General features: G+C 40.3%; 1 long non-coding RNA gene across 2 annotated transcripts; it reads left to right on the top strand.

The window, feature by feature from the left end:
* Window positions 1-1,870: 1,870 nt before the first annotated feature.
* LOC109782686 (uncharacterized) lies at window positions 1,871-5,372 on the top strand. Of its 2 annotated transcripts, XR_012204131.1 has the most exons (3): window positions 1,871-2,239; window positions 4,604-4,680; window positions 5,059-5,372. It is a non-coding gene; the product is annotated as an uncharacterized lncRNA (long non-coding RNA). The 2 variants fall into 2 exon arrangements; XR_002237547.4 differs by lacking the exon at window positions 1,871-2,239 and having other exon boundaries at window positions 4,433-4,680.
* The last annotated feature ends 2,203 nt before the right edge of the window (window positions 5,373-7,575 follow it).

Raw genomic sequence — 7,575 nt, 5'->3', positions numbered from 1 at the left:
GGGTCTTGTCCATCACATCATTCTTTAATGATGTGATCCCGTTCATCAAATGACAACTCATGTCTATGGCTAGGAAACTTAACCATGTTTGATTAACGAGCTAGTCAAGTAGAGGCACACTAGGGACACTCTGTTTGTCTATGTATTCACACATGTACTAAGTTTCCGGTTAATACAATTCTAGCATGAATAATAAGCTTTTATCATGATATAAGGAAATATAAATAACAACTTTATTATTGCCTCTAGGGCATATTTCCTCCAGTCTCCCACTTGCACTAGAGTCAATAATCTAGATCACATCACCATGTGATTAACACCAATAGTTCACATCATCGTGTGATTAACACGCATAGTTCACATCGCCATGTGACCAACACCCAAAGGGTTTACTAGAGTCAATAATCTAGTTCACATCGCTATGTGATTAACACCCAAAGAGTACTTAGGTGTGATCATGTTTTGCTTGTGAGAGAAGTATAGTCAACGGGTCTACCATATTCAGATCTGTAGTATTTTTCAAATTTCTATGTCTACAATGCTCTGCATGGAGCTACTATAGCTAATTGCTCCTACTCTCAATATGTATCCAGATTGAGACTTATAGTCATCTGGATCAGTGTCAAAGATTGCATCGACGTAACTCTTTACGACGAACCTTTTTGTCACTTCCATAATCGAGAAACATATCCTTATTCCACTAAGGATAATTTTGACCGCTGTCCAGTGATCCACTCGTGGATCACTATTGTACCCTCTTGCCAAACTCATGGTGAGGTACACAATAGGTCTTGTACACAACATAGCATACTTTATAGAACCTATGACCGAGGCATAGGGAATGACTTTTCATTCTCTTTTTATTTTCTGCCGTGGTCGGGTTTTGAGTCTTTACTCAATTTCACACCTTGCAATACTGGTAAGAACTCCTTCTTTGTATGTTCCATTTTGAACTACTTCAAAATCTTGTCAAGGTATGTACTCATTGAAAAACTTATCAAGCGTTTTGATCTATCTCTGTAGATCTTGATGCTCAATATGTAAGCAGCTTCACCGAGGTCTTTCTTTGAAAAACTCCTTTCAAACACTCGTTTATGCTTTCTAGAAAATTCTACATCGTTTCTGATCAACAATATGTCATTCACATATACTTATCAGAAAGGCTGTAGTGCTCCCACTCACTTTCTGGTAAATACAGGCTTCACCGCAAGTCTGTATAAAACTATATGCTTTGATCAACTCATCAAAGTGTATATTCCAACTCTGAGATGCTTGCACCAGTCCATAGATGGATCGCTGGAGCTTGCACACTTTGTTAGCACCTTTAGGATTGACAAAACCTTCTTGTTGTATCATATACAACTCTTCTTTAAGAAATTCATTAAGAAATGCAGTTTTGACATCAATTTGCCAGATTTTATCAAATGTGGCAATTGCTAACATGATTCAGACAGACTTAAGCATCGCTACGAGTCACTACACCACAACACCGAATTGGGGGCAATTAACTGCCGGGAGAAATACAAGAATGAGGGCAAACCATCTGCCGGGGATCTTGTTACTGCCGGTAGAAGTGCATAACGGCGGAGAAACTGCCGGTAGAAGTTAATCAGCAAGGGCATGCGCACTGCCAGTAATAGTGTCCACATCTTAGGTCATCAAAACTGCCGGGAGAACTGAACTACGGCCCACTATCTGCCGAGCCTGCCTGTGGCGCGAGCCCAAAATAATATTTGGCCCAAACGCGCGTTGGCGCGGGAGAGCGCGCGACATTTCCACTCAAAAGAATTACAGCCACCGCTCAAAAAAGAAGAAGAATTACAGCCACCACACGACCTATTCTCCCCCGAATCGAACCCTCCCCCAAATCGACGACCTCTTCCTCGACCGCCGCCGCCGCCCCCTCTGCCGTTGACCATGCCCTCCACCACCACCACTTTCATTGACCTGTGCGACCCCATCGGGATCTATGGCGGCGGTGCTTGGATCTCGGCGTCGCCTCCCTCGATACGCCTCTGATGTGCAAGGTCGTCGTCGCCTCCCTCCCTTCGACACCACCACCAGAACTGGTCGACGATTCTGGTCGCCTCCATCTCTTCTTTACGGTCCATCACGCCGACGAGCATAGGCGGACTGCCCACCACGGCTTCCTCCCCGCCAACGGCGAGCGTGGTGTCCCATCTCTACTATGCTGGTACAATACTTTCCTCAGATCCGTCTTGGTGGAAACCTGATGCAGGTGAGATCTTCCTTACCAAGGTTGTTAATCTTTTCTTTTCTGCTCGAGGAGAACTCATGATGCGCATTGTCCAGTTGTCCGTACGAAGGCAGATTTCCCCTTCCACCGAGTTACTACTAAGCGTGTTCCTTATTGTTTTTCTCCTTTTCCTACCAAATTGATGCATGTGCTATTAGTGAAAGGATTGGAGACTGGTTCTAGCAGTGATTGGTTTGTTCGAGGAATTCCTGGTGCTCGTGATTTGTAAAGGGTTTCAGCCAGATTAGTGTATATTTCATTTTGTTATCTTAATATGCAAGTATATGTGCCTATTTCATTTGCTTGTATCCATCCTTTTTAGTACATGGATCAGTCTTTATTTATTCAGGTTCAGACATTGCGCAACTGAAGACTGTGTATACTAGTCGAAGGCACGAGCTATGCACGTGTTCTTCACTCACTCATCCGTTTACTTGAGCAACATTTATTTTGAGACGGGAGTAGTATGTATGCTGTTGAGTGTTAAATCCCGTCCAAAGGATTGGCAAGTTGCTGCTTCGAAACTTGGTAGATACAAACGATTAGTGCTCTGTACAAGCTAGTTGTTCACGGAGTAGAAGGAAGGTTACTCTAGTCATCGTTGTTTCCCGATCATAGCCACAAAAGATCTTGAATAGCAGAGTTTCACCAGTGGGCCCATTTGGAGCCGTCAGGATTCCAGAAAGGTCCCGGAGTCGTTTTGGCGCCTGCCCGTACATAGCGAATCTAAGAAATGTCAACCATTAGATCTCTTGCGCAAGGTACTGATGAACGGTGGATATTCATTTTATGGAACAAATCAATGACTTGTATTTGCTCTGGAGTCTGGGCGGACTGCTAATCCAAATTCAAAAAAACTGTGTACTATAGTAGTAGGGAAATGTAGCGCTCTATAAAGTTTTTGGTGCCTCCATCTGAAAGAGCTAAATTTATAGACATGAGTGTGGATTTGATATTAAAAATTTCTCTACAAAAGTAGCTACTTTTCCTGCCCTGATTTACCATCTAGCTAATTATTTCATAGGAGTTCAATACTGAGGTAACATTTTTTTCTCTCAAACTTGTGCTTGAATGTACCAATGAAGATGCTCTTCACAACTCTAATTCTTGGTGCCAATGGGTATTCTTCCATTTACTATGATTAAGTGCTCTTTGTGCTAATTCTGGATGTTAAAAGAAAACGAACTTTGACTAATGAACATGTAGTTGGAATGAACAAGTACCCTTGTTTATCTCCATTGATCGATTGATGTGAGATCATTTAGTTCACTCGTCATCACGCACATATACTTGTACATGTAAGAAGAGCAATCAGATAGAGAATCTCTTTCTGTCTCTTCTCTGTTTGCTACAAATATAGACTGAAAGTGGAGTATTGCTTCTAGAATTTAAAGATTTGAACTTGCAAAAGTGTTAGTTCTCTGATATGAAGTTTATTATTTATGTTCTGTGAAAGTTGTTGTCTGAATGTGATATTCCCATATATTATATAAAGAACAAGTTCACATCGGTACCAAAAATTAAGCTTGGACATGTTGCTTGCCTGAATATGATATACCCATCTATGTTGCTTGCCTGTGCTATCAGCTACTGTGATCTATCTTTCATACTTATATACACATTATGCTTGGACATGTGTTGTTTGTGCGAAAGGAAACATCTAGTATTTTGTAATGCTTGAACTCAGGGTAGTCACTACTCAAATATTTCTCCATTTAATCGAGTAAGAACAGTTCTTCAGAACATTTTATCGTTTTCATCTTCAGACATCTTGATAGGAAGCACCAGGGAATGTTTGCAGTTTCAATTTATATTGTACATAAAGGACTGTAGATATGCTCTCTGCCAGTGAAAACTTCTAAATGATCTATGCACTAAGGCAGTGCCGCAGTGGATACTTCTAAATGACTGCACACATGTTTTATTAAGTCTTATCAGTATAGGGGGTTCAATAATCTTTTGGTGCTAAACAAGTGGATGCTACAACTGAATACTAAATCAGTAAAACACTGTAGGAGTTTTACAAGCAAGCTTTGGGTAAAACGATTTTTGTATTGTGCTGTTTATTCCCATTGGTCGATCGATGTGAGATCATCTAGTTCAACTGTCATCATGCACATATACTGTTACATGGAAGAAAAATAACTAGCTAGAGAAAATATTTATGTCTCCTTTCATTTTGCTGCTAAGACAGACTGAAAGTGGAGTACTCTTCTAGAATTTAATTGTTATTACATGCTGCTTTTATAAGGTTGGGGTCTTCAATCTAGTTTTTACTCAATAAGTTAATGTTTCTTAAGAATAACATGAAGCATGGATTCTTATATGTTCCATGTATTATGTCAGGGCAAGTAATTATCAGCTGAGCAAAGGCTACAACATGCTAGGAGGAGAAGTTTGAATGGAGGCAGAGAGTACACTTGGTAAGTGATATATCCAACCTGAACTTATTTACTTATTTTTTTATTTTTGTTCTAGTCTGAGTCCAAAAAGATGGTTTGACAAATGGGGGTGACATTCTGTACACACGTGCACATCTACCATTCATGCTTGTGAAGCATTTTTTAAAAATAAAATTGAATATGGCCAAATTTGGGTTCCAAGTTTTGCCATGCTGTCATGACTTCGTATTTGTTTGCCCCCTTCAACATGTAAAACTATGAACCTGACCATGTTTTACTTGGAACATCTAGATGATGTGTCAGAAGGAAAACAAAAGGCAACGATGAGAAGGAAAACAAACGACAATCTACTTACATCTGACGTGTAAATTCTAATGTGCCAAAAATTTCTCTTTTCAGGAAATAGAATGGAAAAAGGAAGAGGAGACAATGCTGAAGCACAAGAGCGAGAGGCTAGCGGAAGTTAAAGCAATAAACTATAAGCATTTTGAATGATTAGGGCCTCGTGTTGTTGGGAACATTACAACCATGGGGAAAGCTAATTTTGGTTGCGAGTTTAGCATAGAAGCCACTATATGCTCATTCTGGTCGTGTGTCGCATCCAAAAACATATGTAATTTTCCTTTTGTTGCACAACATCCTTATATATGGGCGTTTCTAGAAACATATGTATTTGGTCGTTAATTTTATTGAATGAAGTTAAAGTTTTATGATGAGGCCCAAATGTGAATTATGAAATAGTGTCATTTGTCTTGATTGCCTGGACAAAATGAATGCATATTAAATTAGCGATTTGTAGCCCAGATCAATTTGCTTTTGCTAGTGAAATCAACGTGATGGCATATTAACTGCCGGGTAAACAAGCTTGTGCCGGGTAAACAAGCTTGTGCCGGTACTTACATTGCCGGTAACTGTAGTTTATATGCCACGGCTAATCTGCCGGGAGAAAGTAAACTGCCGGCAAATAAATGTGTGGGGGCGGTATAACTGCCGGGAGAAGTAATTCCCGGCAGCCGTTCTCGTGGCAGTTCTATCTGCCGGGAGAATTGCTCTCCCGGCAGTTTATCTGCCCTCTTAAGGGGTTTCTCCCGGCAGATTACATGCCATTGCATTGGTGTTGTGGTGTAGTGAGTGAGAAAATCTCATCGTAGTCAACGCCTTGAACCTGTTGAAGACCTTTTTGCGACAATTCAAGATTTGTAGATAATAACACTACTATCAGCGTCCGTCTTCCTCTTGAAAATTCATTTATTCTCAATGGCTTGCTGATCATCGGGCAAGTCAACCAAAGTCCATACTTTGTTCTCATACATGGATTCCATCTCAGATTTCTTGGCCTCAAGCCATTTTGCGGAATCTGGGCTCATCATCGCTTCCTCATAGTTCGTAGGTTTGTCATGGTCTAGTAACATGACTTCCAAAACAGGATTACTGTACCACTCTGGTACGGACCGTACTCTGGTTGACCTACAAGGTTCGGCAGCAACTTGATCTGAAGTTTCATGATCATCATCATTAACTTCCTCACTAATTGGTGTAGGCATCACTGGAACTGATTTCTGTGATGAACGACTTTCCAATTGGGGAGAAGGTACAATTACCTCATCAAGTTCTACTTTCCTCCCACTCACTTCTTTTGAGAGAAACTCCTTCTCTAGAAAGGATCCATTCTTAGCAACGAATATCTTGCCTTCGGATCTGTGATAGAAGGTGTACCCAACAGTCTCCTTTGGGTATGCTATGAAGACGCATTTCTCCGATTGAGTTCGAGCTTATCAGGTTGAAGCTTTTTCACATAAGCATCGCAGCCCCAAACTTTAAGAAACGACAGCTAAGGTTTCTTGCTAAACAACAGTTCATACGGTGTCGTCTCAACGGATTTAGATGGTGCCCTATTTAACGTGAATGCAGCAGTCTCTAATGCAAAATCCCAAAACAATAGTGGTAAATCGGTAAGAGACATCATAGATCGCACCATTTCTAATAAAGTACGGTTACGACGTTCGGACACACCATTACGCTATGGTGTTCCAGGTGGCGTGAGTTGCGAAACTATTCCACATTGTTTCAAATTAAGACCAAGCTCATAACTCAAATATTCACCTTCACGATCAGATCGCAGAAACTTTATTTTCTTGTTACGATGATTTTCCACTTCACTTTGATATTCTTTGAACTTTTCAAATGTTTCAGACTTATGTTTCATCAAGTAGATATATCCATATTTGCTCAAATCATCTGTGAAGGTCAGAAAATAATGATACCTGCCGCGAGCCTCAACACTCATTGGACCGCATACATCGGTATGTATTATTTTCAACAAGTCTGTTGCTCGCTCCATTGTTCCGGAGAACGGAGTCTTAGTCATCTTGCGCATGAGGCATGGTTCGCAAGCATCAAGTGATTCATAATCAACTGATTCCAAAAGCCCATCAGCATGGAGTTTCTTCATGCGCTTTACACCAATATTGACCTAAACGGCAGTGCCACAAATAAGTTGCACTATCATTATTAACCTTGCATATTTTTGGCTTCAATATTATGAATATGTGTATCACTACGATCGAGATTCAATAAATCATTTATATTTAGTGTATGACCATAGAAGGTTTTATTCATGTAAACTGAACAACAATTATTCTTTGACTTAAATGAATAACCGTATTGCAATAAACATGATCTAATCATATTCATGCTCAACGCAAACACCAAATAACATTTATTTTAGGTTCAACACTAATCCCGAAGGTAAAAGGAGTGTGCGATGGTGATCTTATCAACCTTGGAATCATTTCCAATACACATCGTCACCTCGTCCTAGTCTCTGTTTATCTTGGAACTCCCGTTTCGAGTTACTACTCTTAGCAACTGAACCAGTATCAAATACCGAGGGGTTGCTATAAACACTAGTAAAGT

Source organism: Aegilops tauschii, chromosome 3, assembly GCF_002575655.3.
Source record: "Aegilops tauschii subsp. strangulata cultivar AL8/78 chromosome 3, Aet v6.0, whole genome shotgun sequence".
Taxonomy (NCBI): Eukaryota; Viridiplantae; Streptophyta; class Magnoliopsida; order Poales; family Poaceae; genus Aegilops; species Aegilops tauschii.
Note: the sequence above shows the minus strand (reverse complement) of the source record. Positions and strands in the feature narration are given on the sequence as shown.